This window comes from Glossina fuscipes, unplaced genomic scaffold (assembly GCF_014805625.2).
Source record: "Glossina fuscipes isolate IAEA_lab_2018 unplaced genomic scaffold, Yale_Gfus_2 221, whole genome shotgun sequence".
Taxonomy (NCBI): Eukaryota; Metazoa; Arthropoda; class Insecta; order Diptera; family Glossinidae; genus Glossina; species Glossina fuscipes.
In genome coordinates this window covers 2,877,349-2,896,829 of record NW_023998564.1, presented here as the reverse complement: position 1 = coordinate 2,896,829, position 19,481 = coordinate 2,877,349, and the positions used below count along the sequence as shown (strand labels likewise).

The 19,481-nt window shown below is 35.3% G+C and overlaps 1 pseudogene; it reads right to left on the bottom strand.

Moving 5' to 3' along the window:
- Nucleotides 1–4,641: 4,641 nt before the first annotated feature.
- On the bottom strand, nucleotides 4,642–5,791 carry LOC119642297 (annotated as a pseudogene).
- Nucleotides 5,792–19,481: the final 13,690 nt, after the last annotated feature.

Sequence of the window (19,481 nt, the reverse complement as noted above, 5' to 3'; positions counted from 1 at the left end):
CGTTTGGATGGAAGCTGTTATTTGCGATCAACGATACCCACAAATATTTGCTACTAAGTCAGGTAACGCCGACTAAAAATCCTACTATCCGTGGAGAAAATCATCATTAAGAAGTTCATCGGAACAAACGACGACACCAATTGCACCAAGTATTGTAAGTTAACTAGTACCTTTAGTTCCTTTCTTCTGTTGTTCACGATGTGTGGCTAAGCGCGAGCCGCCACCGCTGTAGCTGAGAAAAGGGGGGTGTGCATATGATGGCACCGTAGGGAGGACTTCAGACGATGACAGACGGACTCACCGTGGACAGACGTACGATAGACTACCGACGAGACTATTCCTGTTTTTTTTAGTATTCTTTGTCATGAGGCTCAGAGAGCCAAACCCCATTCAATAAGTACGCTCTACCGGCAACAAAGGGGCTAGTACCGTGACAACTTTTAGATAAAAAAATATTTGAGCAGTTGATATATTCTACAAATTTATTTTAAAATTTAATCGTCAGCGTGCGTACCCCCCGTGCCCCTCATTACTTGTAATCAATTTTTCATGTTTTTCATTCAAATTTCCATACCCTTCTCATTGATTTGTAATCAATTTCAGTCAAAAATATTTGAGTAGCAAGAAAAAGACCGGTAAAATATATTTACTTGATCATAAAGTAGATTGAAGCTCCGTTCACTTGATATATTCTACAAATTTATTATAAAATTTAATCGTCAGCGTTCGGACCCCCCCATGCCCCTCATTACTTGTAATCAATTTTTCATGTTTTTCATCCAAATTTCCATACCCTCCTCATTGATTTGTAATCAATTTCAGTCAAAAATATTTGAGCAGCAAGAAAAAGACGGGTAAAATATATTTACTTGATCATAGATTGAAGCTCCATTCACTTGATATATTCTACAAATTTATTTTAAAATTTAATCGCCAGCGTGCGTACCCCCCATGCCCCTCATTACATGTAATCAATTTTTCATGATTTTCATTCAAATTTCCATATCTCCTCATTGATTTGAAAATGAAGCACAGCTGAATTGAAATTTGGCTCTACCTTTACTAACTGTTTTGGCTTCTTTTAAGCCATCAATATTAAAATTTTTAAGATATTGATTAAAAAAAACATCAGAAGAGATAGTAATGCGTTGGCCCTCAGCATTTTCACGGTTGTCAACAAATACAAAGAAATTACACTGCGTAGTATAGTCACATCAGTTAGTTTCTATAATAACCTGATCAGACCCTGTCTCTATAGAGAACCAGACTGATGTTGTATTAGCTACGGATTCTATCCCGGGGAAAACTTACCAAAAATCCAGAATTAAAAGAAAAAAAATAAAACATTTTAATATATGAAAAAAAAGCGAATTTACGAGATAGTAATTTAAAACATAAATATAATTTTTCACTTGGAAAACAAATCACTAAAGATTTATATCAAATGTTATTAGTTTTTATTTTAGCTTATTTGCTTCAAATAAAAATAAGTTTCTTTCTGTCATTGTGAATTCAGCTTTATTTAATATTAAGGTAACGTTGTGCTTTGGTCATAATAGAACGTATTTTACAATTTAACTGAAGAAATGCTTTGTACTAAATACCTCTCTCCAGCTAGATTTTTTTGCTTGTTTATTTACTAGTTGATTGCGATAAGTGTAGTACAAGCAGAAATATAAATAAACCCTTACAGCAGATAAGCTACTATCCTATGGCAAATATTAAAATCTCGAATACACATTTATACATATCGTAAGAAGGAGCGACTGAGACGTACTTTGTCTACATGCACGGCTATCTGCGGCCTACCGTTATTTGTCGGACCCTGAAAGAGCACGGTGTTCGGAGCATTAAACCAAATGAGATTCTCAAGGATACTTAACCTGAAGGACTAAGATCTTGATCGAGTACAATAGACGTTGCAGATCGCGTTATGCATTTCTCACGAGTAACAGGACGGTGTAATATGGCATAACATGAAAAGCAAATAGATGCGAAAAATTGATACATTATATTGTATGACTTAAACCCACACTAATCGCAGGAAGGAATTTGTCAAGCAAAATTGAAAATATCGAAGAATATGCAACTACCTACTTTGCTTAGGCGGGTCGCTGCAAGCTACGATCTATAACAAAAGGGATTTTCCTAAAGGTAGGAAAAATAATCGGTAACCGCTGCGTAGACGTGCGGACAATTTTTTTGAGCTATAGCAATAAAAGCGTTCTTGGTACCTACCTTAAAAGCAAAAGCAGCTGAAACTTTATTCCGACAAATGCCCCTAACGCTCTAATATTATTTTCATTTTTTCTGGCTTGAAAAAATAACCCCGCTCTTCCAAAGGTATGGCATAAAAAGTCTCTTTATCAAAAATTTGAAAGCCTTTACAACGTTAGCGCAATTGTCTCAGTCTCTTACTTTTCGCATTACACGGGTTATAACACTGGGACCATTATTGCCCCGATTATTGCCTTTAAAATTTCTCTCAAATTCGAAAAGATGAGCGCATTGTGACTCAGCATTTGGCCTTTGCCATTAATTCGTATATTTCTCCACACCAGCATGGCTTTCGGAAAGGGCGATCTACGGTCACCAATTTGTTAGAGTTTACTCGTCACGTTTTCAAGGCTTTTTCTAGTGACTCTCGCACAGATGTAATATACACTGATTTAAGCAAAGCGTTTGATTTGGCTAACCATAACTTACTTATCTTTAAACTCCAAGCCTCTGCCTTCCCTTTTTATTTAGTGAAATGGATAAGCTCTTATCTGCACAATAGATCCTTCAGGGTTCTGCTTAACTTCATCACCATTCCCCGTGACGTCTGGCATACCTCAAGGCAGCCACTTAGGTTCCATTTTATTTAGTTTATACATTAATGATCTCCCATCGGTGATTAATTCCATCCAGATCTTAATGTTTGCTGATGATGTGAAACTGTTTTCTTCCTTCTCTCTAGAATCGCAATCACATCAACTTCAAAGTGACTTGAATAATTTGGTTGCATGGTGGTCTTTGAATCTTCTCAAACTAAATCTAAATAAATGTAAGAAGCTATTTTTCTCAAGAAGAAAGTTATTCATTACTCAGTTTTTCATTGATTCGCGCAAGTTGGAGGACGTTGATTCCTTCACATATTTAGAAGTTCTATTTGACCATAGATTACGTTTTAACTTGCATATTAAGCTAGGTCCGCGCTTGGTTTTATAATAAGGTGGTCCAAGATGCTTGATGATCCCTACATTACGAAAAGGCTGTACATATGTTTGGTTAGACCCATACCCGAGTACGCCTCGGTTGTGTGGTCTCCTTTATATAGGTGCTATGCAGATTCAATTGAATCTGTTCAAAAACAATTCTTGCTGTTTGCCCTTAGAAATTTGGGTTGGGATCCGATTGCCTCTCTTCCTCCCTATGAAAATAGGTTGCTTCTGCTGTCCTTACCGTCTCTTGAGAAACGTAGGTTTGTTCTTGTCGCTTTCTTTGTAATCAAAGTAATAAATGGTGCTATTGACTCGCCTTTATTACTTGGTGAAATAAGCTTTAATATCCCTAACAGCTTCTCTAGGCACTTAATCTTGGTTAAGCTTAGTCAGTGTAAATATAATTATGAGCTGTTTAATCCGCTCAGAGCAGTTTGCAAGAACCTAAATGACGTCTATCACTTATTCTCGTTATCGGACTCTTTGACGTCCATTACAGCAATATTGCTTAATACGCGCGATTTACCTATGTCGTACTTTAACTAGCTTTTATCCTTGAACGTCGTTACGATTCGAAAATGAATTGTTGTTAAGTAATATCGGTTCCAGGTTTATGCATGTTTGCGATGGCAATTTGGTCCTGTTCCGGGTTTGGGTGTGGCTCTATGCTAGTTGTGTACATGTTTTTTTTTGCTTTTTTTTCCTTCTAATTTGTTTTATTGCACTTATACAAAGTTTTAATATTAATTAGTTTAAGATTTGCTTTAAGAATCAATTGATCCGACTGTCAAATTTTTAGTTGAGTTCCTTGTATAAGTGGAATAATTAAATAAAAAATATAATTCGACTATTTCGTAACCATCTGGTGCAAAATCCATTACAAGTGCAGCCAAATTACGGATTGATTCAGCTCCGAAAAAGTTTGGCAGCATATTTTCGAAAGAACGTAACATTATAGTATCAATGCCGAGGTAGGTGCCACCCCAACATCATAATGTTAAATAGCGTAGAAAGTCGGATGTACGCGAGAAAACATACCTAAAATTTCAAATTAACTACAAAAATAGCTATCATTGATCCATAATATACCTGGACTTGGGAAGTTCTCCATTCTTAAGCTATTCATATATTGGTGTGGTAGCCGCATATGTCCACATATTTACATTCCGCGAATTCAATATTGGATCCACTGTAATATTTAGCAATTGATAACGCGGGCTGGCATAAAGAACGTACAGATTTGTTTTGGGATTACGGACAGAAGCATGTAATGTAATGTAATTTTTCATTTTTTGTTTTGCGTTTGGTAGCTTTTTGGTGGCAGTTTTATTTATTTATTTGAGAACAAGAAATCTCATGGAAAAACATGCTATAACCCCGAGCAGGAAGCGGATAAGCCAAAAATATACATTTACATACATTTGAAACGTAAGTGCGGCTAAAAATGAGAGAAATGATTGATGATTGCTTTATATACATGCGGGCATTTATTTGCAGCCATAGTTGTAAAAGCACTTTTGATGCCTACTTTAACGGGAAAGTCGACAGATATTTTATTCCAGAAATGAGCTATGTACGAATAATCGGTGCGACCTAATGTTTTTTTCCATTTTTTCTAGTTCGAAAAAAACACGTCACTCTTTCCAAGATATCGCATAGAAAATGTTTCGATCAAATATATAAAAGCCTTTACAACGTTTCTGATCGAACATTAGTGCAATTGACTCAGTGTCACAAATCTTTCGCATTACACGGGTTATAACACCAGGACCATTATTGCCCCAATTATTGCCTCTCAAATTTCTCACGAAATCGGAAACACATAACTATTTCGTGACCAAAGCCATCGGGTGCAAAATTCATCACCCCTGCAGCCAAATAATGGGTTGATTCAGCTCCGTCAAAGTTTGGTTGCATATTTTCGATAGAACGCAACATTACAGTATCCATGTCGAGATATGTGCCACCCCAACGCCATAATGTTAAATAGCGTAAAAAATCGGACGCATGTGAGAAAACATAGCTGAAATCTCAAATTAATTATGAAAACAGCTGTTATTGGTCCACAATATACCTGGATTTGAAAAGTTCTCCATCTTTAAGCCATTTATACATTGGTGTAGTTGCCGAATCAGTCCACATATTCACGTTCCGCAAATGTATATTTTTATAACTTAACGCAGCACTCAATATAGGATCCGCTGTTATATTTGGCATTTGATAACGTGGACTGGCATAAAGAACATATACATTTGTTTTGGGATTGTGGAAGATGCAGCTGAGCAAGCCTGTCGCGCCGTTATTTCTATATAGTTGCCGTAATTTTTTTTTTTTGGTTCTGCCGTCGGCAATTTTTTGGTAATTGAATTAATTGTTGAGGGACAACTTGTCTCGTGGAAAAAAATACTATGACCCGCAAGAGGAAGCGCATCAGCCAATAATATATCTTCTAGTTTCTTTGGCTTTTCTCTTAACTCCTCGACTTGTGCAGCCAAGGTGCCCAAATAACAGCGACGGTTGTCTGGACTACACTCAGTAATGAATGTTAACCAAATTAATTCCAAAATTACAAATAGTAAGTAAAACATGATTCTTCATCAAGAAGTGATTTTAATAAATACCGCAAAGCAAAACTAAAGCTTGCTTTGAATATTTTTGGAATTTATTATTATTTAGGACTGGTAGAAAAAAGTAGGGGATAATAGTACAAATTCTAATACTGGTTTGTTCATATAGCTTAGTCTAGTGAAAGAAAAACACACTTTTTTTGCTCAAATGACTAAAGAGCTGAATGCATTAAAAGCATACGAAACATCCATCATGTATCCAAACGGCAAGCTACATGCTCAACTACATGCAAAATTGTGCAACCAAAAAACCATATTTTGACATTTCGGTGCATAATGCGTCACGTAAACGCGATTCATTGATTTGAGCGTTTAAATCAAAAAAAAACTACAATTTCATAAAATGTTTTTTTTATGACTCTGCACAACGCGTTTATTTCATTGAAAAAACACAGCTTTCCTGAACCGCAACGTTAATTGTTTCCTTCGGAAGTGCCCACGCATTAAACATCTAATGCAGTTAGAAAATTATTTGAACTGCATAAACGAGGAGAGCGGCAAAAGGAGGGCAAACAAACTGACATATTTAAAGAAGGGTAAACTGTACACGACGTCGTCCAATCGAAATGAATACTTTGCACGCTGTTAATATACAATGTCCTTGGACCAACGTCTTTCCACCAACTGAACTATTTTCGCGGCGTTACACATGCCGCTTTCTGTACTGCATTTTAAGCTAAATTTAATGGAGAACGACCAACAACCAGACTATATCACATCCAAATGAAATTCAATCGTTATTCAATTTGAGGCGTTTTGGCCAGCTGCTCTTCGTCTTGTCCAACTTAGTTAGAAGAAAAATATAAATTGCACAACTATGAAGATAATTCCTGGCAAACACGCCCGGAAAATGCGAACACCGATTTTACGAAAGAAATGCACAGCGAAGCATTGATAAAGGCTGCAAATCTTTGCTTAAAAATCGCGGACAAAATCCTCAATGAATGCTTCGTTCAATGTATAATTCTGTCGTGAACGAAATTACAATACGGCCGATCTTTCGTCGTATGTGAGTAATCGAATGTTCCTAAGATAACGTGTGAGCAAAATTCCAATAAAGGAATTGTAAAAATGTTCTTCATAATGCGCCAGGAAGAATTGGTAAAACTAGCCAGAGATTTGATCCCAAAATGACATAACCTCAGTTTTTGATTCGTCTGGTATTGCTGCGACATTGCTACTTGATTGAAATTGCCGATGCTCATGCAACATTTCCAAAGCATCCGGCAACGTATTGCAGCAATGCAAACATATTGTTAACGATGAGTGCACAATAGCGTACAAAAAAACGCTCGAGACTCTTGAACGATTGTTGAAAGATTTGCTTGGAAACACCAGGGTATTTGGTAACGTATTAACATTGTTCGCAGGAGATTTCAGGCAAATAGTACGTATAGCTCCGCGACTGACACCAGCAGACGGAATAAATGCCTCCCTGAAATAGTTTGCCTTAAGGCAAGACGTAAAGATGTTGAAATTAATTACAAATTTAGGTGACCCGTAGCGTTATCACGGAATTTACCAACAGTTGCGGGCACCTCCCGGCCCACAGGTAAGGGGGCCTATTTCAAGACTGGAGTCCCAGATATGAAAATTTAGGTATGGTCCAAAGGCTTATTTGCATCTCTAGTTATTTAAAGCCCTCGAAAATAGGAAGACCACGACTATCACAAATATTTCTCGAAGGTCCACAGCCAGTAGTCAGGCATCAGAGGGCGTTTTCAACGAATTATTCGGATTGCTATCGCGCCTTTTAGGTTTCCCCCCGAAAAGATGATGAGAATAAAATTCTCTTTCGCAGAGTAAACTTTGCATTCCATCATTAATGCGTATATTTGTTTCTACTTCCACGTCAAAATAATTCGTGTTGCATTCAACAAGTAGTATCAAATCAAGTAGTATTAAATCTTACGGAATTTACTTATTTATTTCTCTTTGGATGTTGTCTGCTATTTATTACGACTATATTCTAACAAAAAGGAAAAAAAGAAATGAAGAAAAATAAAAAGTAAAATTCAATATAAATAAACAAAAAAAAAAGGAAAAAACATGTGCCCACAGGCACACCTCCAACCCCTGTAAATTCAATTCAATCTACGAATCGTAAGAAGCTTTAACGATTAACAGTTAGTTTCAATAGGCATAGAAAGAATAAACTTGATAAAGTTTAAAGAGTCGTGTAACGAGATTGAACTGTAGATATTATTTTTATTTTTGCAAAAGGTGCGTAAATAGATTGAAAAGCTAATTACGTGTACATTGGCTGGGTTTTCTAGACATAGAGAAGAACGATAAAGGAAAGTTGAAATTTATCTCACGTAATAGCACCAAGAATCAATAGTACGACGACAATGTATCATCGGTCTGTTGACATAAAAATTGCTTTGATCCATCTTTAGGAAGAACCTATTGACTTAATATAATATTAGCATCGCTTCCCATCTCTCTACTTCCTTCATCGTCTTCAACTTTTACATTCGACTTTTTCTTAGCTGCTGACAATTTGCCGCTTCATCTGGGGTAATCTCCTTCTCCTTCTTCTTTCCTGTTCACTAAAGATATGTTAAAAGCTTTTTTCCCAGACAGCATGCTTTGCTTTTTAGAAATAAATGTATTTTTAAAACAAAGCAAGTTATTCTCATCACCATCACTTTCATGAAATTCATTTTGCAAGGCTTCCACGCGTTTTTTTCCTTCCTTAGTTATGACCACTTTCTTACCATTCGCTGTTCGAAAACCTGCAGAAAAAAAAAAAAATTATAAAAATAAGCATCAAACAACGGTGAGGAATATCAATGCCATACCTTGGACTATCTGCTTATTTACTTGGAACTTAGGTATATTGGGAGAGTTATTGATCTTCTCGTTTTGACCTAAGATTTCTTTCATGCTTATGGAGGCAAATATGTCATTGTCATCTTCATCCCAATTGTCACTTATCCCACTGGTTAGATGGTACTAGAGCTGAAAAATTTAAATTTTGGATTAATTTACATATTGTCTCATCGCAGATTTTAAAAACGACTTCTTTTCATTTACGTTGTACGTGGCCTCTTTCTCGATATAACCACGATCTGAAGCTCATGACGAATGTGAATTACAAGCAACTCTGTGCACATTCTTATTCTTTTTATTTTCTTTAGGCGTAAAAAAAATTGCCGATTAACGGTTTTTTAGCCAAAAACCATTTTGCAAGCGCTTGCGAAAGATGGATGAAGAAAAATTTTTACTAATCAAAGTGATTCTACTCTAAAATTATAGAAAAAACATCAATTAAACAAAAGAATTAAACAAAAAATACAACAAAATTAAAATTCATATTATAAACTATTATATCTGTGTTGTGTTAGTTTATTGTGTACTCTGCTAAATAAAGTAAAGTTTTTATAACATATTTACTTATTTTCAGCTTCAAATTCATAATTGACTTGTAAGTGAATTTTACAATAAAATCTATATAATTTTTTGCCTAGAAGACCTTTATATTTCTCCATTTCGTCCAAAGTAGTTTTTCAGTGTAAGACATTTTATTTTGGTGCCTTACTGAATATATGTGAGACTACCAATAACAACAAAGCAAAACAAGCATATAACAAAGAGATCAAACGAATCGAAAACGGTAAAAATGTTGGAATGGTTTTTTGATTTTTGTGCTCTCCAAGCCCTCTGAATACATAGATTAAAGGATTGTTAAGAAACAATATTATCTTTAAAATAATTTGCAAATGTGTAAAAATCTCTTGGATTATAAACCGGATAGTTATTAACTTCGGCTTTATTAATGCGTGCTCTTGACTCGCAAAAATATCATTCAAAGGCACTGAACTATTTGGAGAAATTGCAAACTGTTGATAATTTAAGAGAAAACTATTGGTCTGAAACTGAATATATACCGAAACAATTGAACAATTGAATTGTTTATCATTTCTTGTTTAGCATTTTGTAAATATTTGCGAATCACACAAAGTATTGTACTCTTCAATCAAAACATATAATTTACATTTTACGCAAGATTTGGGATCAATGCAAATGAGATGCCAGAGCACTTAAGAAGTATTTTCTGTTTTTATATCCACAACTGGTGGCTTATAACAACCATAAAAAGATTCAAAATCGATTTGGTAATATTCATCTGTCCGTCCAAATGCTTTAAAGCAATTAACCACCTTGACCGATCCTCAGTGTTTATGCATAGCCGATGAAATTTTACTATCGGATAATTTAAAAGAACGATGCACGGCACTGAAAACTTTTCAAGAAATATGAAAATAGTATAAAAATTTATATAAATGAAAATTTCTTATTGCTTTTAGTTAAGAAAATATATATATGGAAAGTCTATTAAATTTATCCCATTTATTTATAAAACTGAATCGGTGTAAAAGTTAAAAATAATTTCACTAGTGCTTTAAATATGTTGACGGGTTATCCAAATAAAGAGTAAATAAAAAAAGATAAAAGTCAAGAAAGAAAAAAAATTACATTCCTTTGAAGCTGAATGGTGAAAGGCATTCGTTCGTTCATACTTGAGCTCTGATTGTTGCATATTTCGCTTGGCTTTCAGTTTCATTTAATTATGTTTATTAAAACTTGTTTATTTGTGATGTATGTCATCGGCATCTCGAGACAAGCATCATCCACGTATTTATCATCTTTATTTGGTGGATCATTATTTAGCATTGATCAGATTATCGATTTGCTTATTTAAAACAAAAAAGTTTATATTATTTTATATTTTTCAGTTTATTAGAACTTGGGTTTTTGTGCTCTCCAAGCTAAGGGTTGTCAAGAAACAAATAATAGGTCACTTTGTAGCGGCCGCCATTTTTTTACGCGCAATTTTGATTACTGTGCTATTGTCAGCAAGCAAAATTTCGACATGATCGAACATTTGCAAGTCTTCGAAATATCGAATGGAATTTCCCCTTTTAATTATTGGGCATGATGAGCCATTTATAACGTATTTAATGAAGCTGGACAATCAGGTTGAGGCTAATTTAAATAAATATTATGTGATTAAAAAAGATATCCTAATGTACTTATACTTATATTCACCCCGTTCGGTATTAGCACAACAACAACAACAACAAATAAATAAATAGATAAATAATATTACAAAAATGTTCTTATTTCTACGAAAGTTGAGATGTATGAGACACGCAAATAAATCTTCGCATTGAATTTGATGGTTTCCTGCGGAATTTGAGGTATACATAGGAGCCAGAAAATATAGCTTTTCTATTTTTTTTTTTTTTTTGCCTTATTTAGGACAACGGTGATGAACAGCATAAAAGATTCAGTCACGACCGAATATAATTTTCGAATTCTGAAACATGAAATTGCTTGCTTAATAGAATGTAGATGAGGCATTCATGTTTTCCGAAATTTTGGATATAAATAGCTAAGATTTTCAGGCATGGATGGTATAAGTTTAGATAGAGTTCTTCACTACATATATTAAAGTTCATTCTAGGTCTACCTTTTTTTTAACTGCATCAAACTGGAAAAAAAGTGGTACATATATTTTTTAATGAAAGTAAACAAAAACTCAGAAAAATTCTTCCTCAACATTTTTATTTTGTTATGTTTTACTAACAATACTTGTAGCATGATTATCTGATTAAATAAAATTTCTTTATTGTATAGAAAAACCAAAAAAAAAGGAAAATTTGAAGATTTAACAAATATCAATTTATTTATTTATTTTAATTGGAAATTTTTCAAAATTTTACAACCAGTTTGACCGTTTAGATCATTGACGACCTTAAAACGGTAAACCGCTCTCACTTTCTCACCAAGATTCTCGTATGATACGTTGATTACTCCATTTTCACTGGGTAGTAATATGGTGGCATTGATATCATCGCCATTTCCTTCTAATTTGCTTAATAATTCAGCATTTCTGGTGCTAAAGCGATTATTGCTTCGTTGGGCAGGGTTTATTTCGACGGCGACTCTCATCGCAAATTGTTGTTCATACCACCGTGTTAGCTTAAGTTTTCTACTAGAGTTTGTATTTTGTAAGGGTATCCATCTTTTGAAGATTTCGAGAAACGCTGGCCTTCTTGCAAACGCAACCATTACCACCTGAAGCAGTGATTTTGGTGGTACCTTTCCTTTGCTTGGCTAACCCTAAACAACGTTCATTTATCATCGAAGAATTATTCAGGTTACGTACCTGTGGATTAACACATAATTGTTGACGCGAGGTCAACGACAAACATCGTATGATTGTTGCTAATGCTTTTCGAGTTGAGCATTTTCTTCTACATTCGAATCAACGTTGAATTTCCTGAAATTCAGCGATGTGTGCCTTTTTCGTCAATATCTACTTCATAATCAAAGATTTATGAGCAGCTATTTTGCGTCTTAAACTCTTCATGTGATAATGCACTCGTGTCATGTTATTTGTATTTTGATTTATTGCAAAATGAGATTAACTAGTTAATTTAATAAGATCAATGTTTTCAATAAAAAAAATGTAAAAGAGTGATTTTTTCCCATTTTCTTCTTTTCTTAAAATCATTTTTTCAAAAAACACAATAATTTTTGTTGCTCTAAGTGCCAAGCAAGAAAGGCTTGTTCAAAAGAGAAAAGCATCTCTTAAATTGAATTGATTTTCTGGCTAAAGCGCGTTTGAGTGAGTTTTCAGTGAACTTGAGTTCTGCGCTTCTGAAAACTCCTTCGACCCGCTCTCCTAACCTTTACATACGCTTTTTTCCGAAAAATTCTATGCAATTTGAATATCTAGGGGTGAAAGTACTGTAATAATCTTCCTTTCCTTCCATTCTAAAATATAAATTATTACATCATTATTTCAAAATATCGAATTAAAGGCTTTCGACTTTTTAAGCTGTTAGTACAAGATGTTAGTACAAAATACGTAGCGGGCAGCAAGTAGATGTTCTGATATTTGGAATTCTTGATATTTTTCACGATTTTCAAAAAGAAATGATAATTCGAGTTTATCCTATTTTCAAAAAAAAAAAATGATAATTCGATTTTACCCTATTTTCAAAAAAAAATGATAATTCTTTCCATATATAACTTGAACTTATACAAGTGCCTTGATATATAATATATAATCTTTTTTAAATAAATGTATCAAAAATATGCATTCATCTCCCCTTGTATGTCTCCTCAATAGTTTTATACAATTTTTATAGGCGTGGCATTCGTTTTTACCCTATTTTTATTATCATATTAAACAAAGCTCTCGCTAAATTCCGTGTTAAGAGGCAAAGCACAGAGTTGCTTGTAATAAATAAGAAAAATAGTCAAAAAATGGCAGCTCTGTTAAATGGTTCAGTGGTAACGCCATTCAGCTGTGTTAAAGGGTAGTCCAAATTTACATGGTATTTAATTACAATGAAAATACTGTTCAGACGGGTCATATTCTAATCGCTTGTCTGTTCACCATCGCAACTATTACTCTCGGATACCGTTGCATTTTTTTCTAGAATACTATATAAATATTTTAGATGTTCCAACGATAAACGGTTTTTTGGTTTATTCCAAGCGCCACCAAACCAACTCCACTACGAAACATTTCTCTTCCCGAGTTTTTGAAGAATTTTCACTAGTTTTTATTTCTATTAATATCGTTTCAATTTTCCCATCTTTCAACCACAAATGCAATTTTATAATTATATTATTATTATTATTATTTTAATTTTAGACTAATGAATTGAATTCTTAGACTAAAAAAAAAAACATTGAGCACTAGCAACACAGGCTATCGGCTCTTTATAATTTTAATCCGAAAATGTTCTTCAAATTACAGCTGATTATTATTATGGTATTGCGCAACCAAATGAATTGTTTACATAGTGAGAATAAATAAATAAATAAATCGAGAATAATTTGGCTTGCGACTAAATTGTTGCGTATAAATAGAAAATAATTTGGCTTTTTTTTTTTTGTTTGGTATGTTGAACGGAGATGGACTAAGCCAATAGATTTGTGGCTTATATGTCCAGATAATAAATAAATAAATAAACTGTTGTAATTTTCACGATTATGCATAAAACGTAACAAAAAAAAAAGAGCGGCCGTAATATCTCGAGTGAGCATGTTAAATGTAATTGTGTGTGTGTGTAAATGTGCTTGTTGAGCTCTTGAAAGTCAGACAGTGTTGCAAACTTTGGCTGAAAACGAAAAGGAATGTTATGGTAATAGAAAATGATTGAACGCAAAAAAAAAAAAGAAAAAAAAAAGGAAAGAAGAGGAAAAAGAAAAATTCCAAAAGGATAAATTGGCTTTTCTAATAAAGCAAGTTAGTTCCCCGAGATGACGTAAATTTTTTGCTGCAAAGAGATCGAGGAGACAACCATATAACTTGAAGAAGCTAAAGGAATCTCTAATGCCATCAAGCCTGTGACATCTGAAGATTAGATGCTCAGCAGACTCAACAACATTGCAAACTTCACAAATATCACATGATATAGCGCGAATCATTTTTAAATAAACTTTGTCATCGATTTCTTTAAATTCGTCCTTAAGCTGTTGAAGGATGTGTTTGCGAATTGCCCGAGTTGCTTCATTGGCAGTATATTTGATGGACAAAATTGTCCCATCAACACGAGCTTTCCCTGCATGAAAGTCGGCTTTTACCGCAGTGGCCAGGTACCCAAACGAGGTGACAGTCATCCACTTGAGATTCTTGCAACGTCTTGTGAATATCAAACACATATTGATTTTCTGCATCTCTTTTATTTATTAGAAGTAGAGCTGACCTGCTGTCGGAAAAAATAACGAAACGTCTGATACCATCGGAGATAGCAACAGAATGGTATGTAGAATGGCGAGCAACTCAATAAAAGTAGAGGAAAGTTCCTCTTCCACTTTGACTCGAAGTAGTGTTTCAGATAGATGTTTCACGACCGAGAAGCCAGATACATTATGTCCGACGGAACCGTCAGTGGCATTATTACAACAACCACAGTGGCAGTGGTTGTTGTAATAAAAAAGGAGCTTTTCTTGGCATAACAACCTTATACAAGAGAGGTTGACATTTTGTTTTGAGGTAGAGATCGATTCGAGAATGTTCATGAAGACTCTGCATTTGCTGGTAATGAAATTCAAGGGGGGAATTGAATCTAACTTATCAAAAATATGACGAAGTTTTTGATAGCAAAAAGTATAGCTGCAAGTCACAGTATCACTGAGAGATATAATTTCCTGAAAAAAGGAAGGATTTATTATCTTGACTTTAATTAACTCCTTGACAGTGCAAAAAAGGGCTCTTTCGGAAACCGGCCATTCACCAGATATGACATTGAGAATATGTTGAGGAGTTGAGGAGGTCAGTCCAGTACAACGCTTCAACATTCGGTTTTCAAATGCTTGTATACGTTTCTCAATATGTTTTGGGAAATTGAAACATGTGGAATGTCCAAATTCAATTTTGGACCTGACTAGAGATTCGTAAACAGTCAAAGCATTTTTGGGAAGCCTGCCTGATTGTTTGTCATGAGTTTGATGATGTTGCATCCAGACTGACAATCTTTGAACGCCTTTTCATAATGCCCACGAAGGGTTAAGCTGTCATTTGAAATTCCCCCAAGAAATCGAAGAGTTTTTACCTGATTAACTTGGGTACCTTTGATAATAATTCTGATTTCACGTTTAGAACCTTTAGCAAAATAAATAGTGTTTGTCTTGCTGGGGTTAAAATATAAATTAAGATCAGCGCATGCATCGAAAAACAAGTTCGCTTTCATCAAGAGGTTATTGACAGCTGCTGGAAAAGATGAGTCCGCAGATACGATTAGAAAATCGTCTGTATATTGAAAAATGTGAGTTTTGTCATCTTGAAGATCATGCAAAGAAGCTCCGTATAAATTGAAGAGTATGGGGCTTAAACAACTGCCTTGTGGGATACCACCGCATATTCCAACTTGTTCGGTACTCATCACCAAAACACGCTTGGATAAAAAATTAAGTATCCACAGCCTCATTTGAAGAGGAATCGAAAAGTTTAGGAGAATTCTACCAAGCTTAATCAAGTTGACACAGTCATAGGCTTTGCTGATGTCCAGGGAGAGCATGACAATCATTTTCCCTGCTTTTTTTAAGCTGGCTATGAGAAAACACAGTTCATTAACGCACATATTCGTAGATTTGCGTTTTTGATAGGCGTAAGACCGAGCTGGAATAATGTTCTTAGTTTTCAGGAAAGCAGTTAGTCTCTCCTTAACCATGAGGTTGATGGTCTTTATGAATACAGATATTAGTGAAATTGGTCTGAAGCTATTTAAATCATTTAAGTCTTTACCTGGCTTGGGAATGGGAACTATTTTGTTGCAACGCAAATCAGAGGGTATAAAGTTGGTGGACCAGCAGTTGTTAATTGCATGCAAAGGCATGCTAAAGCTACCTCCAGACAGTGCTCTGAGCATGTCATACTTGACTCCATCACAACCTGCAGCAGTAGCTCTCTTTCTGGAATGTAAAACATACATTAGCTCATGCAATGAAAAGGGTGTATTACTGATACTACCAAAAGGAATTGAAGGCATTGTAATAGGATTGACAATTGGAACGTAGCTCTTGACCATATCTAAGTATTTTTTATTATCACGGTCATTCCATACAGCACAACCGCTTAATTTTCGACTAGAATGTCGATGACCATTGATATAATTCCAGAAAGAAAGTGGGTTGCCGTTACCACATAACTCTTTAATGGCGATGGCTCTATGTGTCCTTTTCGCCTTTCTAACTGCAGACCTCCATTCTTTCAGTGTTTTCATATATTCAATGTAGTTGGCTGAATTGGCATATTTACTCATTTTTTTTCTTGCAGCTTGGTATTTGCGGAAAAGTGTTGACAGGGAAGGGTTCCACCAAGGTTTAGGTGAGAAGGACTCAATGTCAGGAAAGTTGGTTCTAGCAGACATGATCACAGACTGAAAGGCACTTTGAATTGATGATAAATCAGAAGGAAGATCAACTTTAGACAGATGGTCCATAAGGAAGTTGCGTGAAATGAAATTTTCTAGTTTCTTGACGGAATTGTTACAACTGTGGAATATAACGGGGGAGTGCTGACTTTTGCCAATGGAAACATTGGACGTGTTCCAGTTGAAAGATAAAATAGTTGAGTTCAAGAAAGTTAGATCCAAGACACTGCTCGCCGTGCGACCGCTCCGGTTACACTGAAACTGCTGGAATTGATGACACTTACAAGGATTTTGCCTTTGTTGGTAGAGACTTGATCGCGATACAGGCGATGTCTTGCATTGAAATCTCCAGCTAGAATCACATTTTGTTCACCGTCAAGAAAGTCGCATAATCTCTGAATCTCATCACGCAAGGTTTGCACATCGAGACTGGGTGGAAAGTAGCATGAGGCTATGAAAAGATTCGGTTTCAGGTTGATGGTTTTGATGATGATGATGTCAACGGCAGAATTATAGGGAATACGTCTGAAATTGACACCTTTCTTAACTAATATATTAACACCACCATAGCCATCATTTCGGCATTTGGTGGCTGAGGCATAATTCGAAACTTTAACTTCGAAACAATTTTCATCTTTCAGAAAAACTTCACTTAAGATACAAAAATCAATCTTGTTTGAGTTTAAGTAAAAATCTAGAAAAGATAGGTTACGTCGGACACTTTGAATATTATATTGTAAAAAGGATATCATGTTGAAACTTGAGAAAGAACCCCAGCGGATTTCCTCGCAGTACTGGATGCTCGAACGGGGCAAGAAATAGCACAGGCAGACATTTTTTCTTCAAATTCTTTAATAAGATTGTGACGGATACTTTCTTGAATCGCGAGAATTAATGTTTCAAGTTCTGAAGACCGCAAATAGTTGTTTGAAATTTTCGGTCCAAGAAGGCTTGTTCCAGACGACTTGGGGGGTGTGTTGGGAGAAGGCTTGGTGGGTGAATTAATAAGAGATTTGGAAGAAACCAATTTCCTTTTGACGACAGCATTGTATTTATTTTTGATTAAGATTTTGTTGGCATTTTGATTATCATCCTTGGTCGAAATTGCAGACGTGTTCCCCAGTGGAGGGAAATTGCCGTCATAAGTGATGTCATTGAGACATTCGAAATAATTTGCGGAAAAATTCTCTTTGACATCTTTATACGAAAGATTTTTAATCGCCATTATCCTGTTGATATTTGATTCAATTTCGCTATTAGGGCAACACTTATTGAGAGCATTGTGCTCACCTGAGCCACAGGACAAGCACTTCATGACCTCACATTTTACACACTTCGGAGACTTTCCACAGTTGAGGCACCTGCTCTCTTTAGCTTTGCAGAATTTAGATACGTGACCGTATCTGCCACACTTAAAACACTGCTTTAAAGTGGGTACAAAGTATTCGACCGGCAGATTACAATAATTAAATTTTATTGACTTGGGGAAGGCTTATCCTTTAAAGCCGATTTTGTTGCTGGTTATGGGAATCCCCTCGTCTTTGTTGTTGGGATTCCCTCTTTGAAAACGGACAGCGGACTTGATCGGAATATCTGACACGGCGTTTTTAATTATCTCGTCTACATTGTATATACATGGGACGTTTCGAATGACACCAAATCTCTCGGTGAACGACCTCGGTATGTACGCTTTTAAATTCTTTTTATTAAATTCATTATTCATAACAAAATTGTTGGCATTGGCAGCGGAGCTGAAAAGCAGTTTGGCTCTACCCCTGCTGACAACTTTTAATTTTTTTAAGCCGTACATACTGAAATCCTTCAAGTAATCATAAAAATAGAGATTGGAGTTAATATTGATGCGATTTCCTTCTGGGTGCGCGCACGTTTCGACAAAAACGATAAAATTGCAGTTGGAAAGGCAATCGTACAAATTAATCTCGAAATTTGGGGCGGCTGTGGCACCCAAATCAGAGGGCTTGTCGGTAGCCTGTTTACTAGGCGGAATTTATTTATTTATTTTATTCCACTTATACTAGAAACTCAACTAAACAAATAGCAGTCGAGTTCAATAGGCTCTTAATGCAAAACTAATATTAATTAACAATAAAATTGAGTATAAGCATAATAAAACAAATAAGAAGAAAAAAAAAAGAAAAAAAAAAAAAAGCATGTACACTATCAGCATAGGAGCACACTTACAACCGGTACAGGACCAAATTGCAAATAAACCCCTAAGCCATCGCAAACATGCATAAGCCTGGCAACCGATAATAAATTGACAATAATTCACTTTCGAAACGTAACGACTTTTTAAGGATAAAAGCTAGTTTAAATACGACATAGGTAAACCGCGCGTATTAAGCAATGTTGCTTTAATGGACTTTAAAGAGTCCGATAACGAGAATAAGTGGTAGACGTCATTTAGGTTCTTGCAAACGACTCTGAGCGGATTGAACAGCTCATAATTAAATTTACACTGATTAAGCTTAACCAAGATAAAATGCCTAGAGAAGCGGTTAGGGACATTAAAGCTTATTTCACCAAGTAATGAAGGCGAGTCAATAGCACCATTTATTACTTTAATTAGAAAGGAAACGTCAAGAACAAATCTACGTTTCTCAAGAGACGGTAGGGACAGCAGAAGCAACCTATTTTCATACGGAGGAAGAGAGGCAATCGGATCCCAACCCAAATCTCTAAGGGCAAACAGCAAGAATTGCTTTTGAACAGATTCAATTGAATCT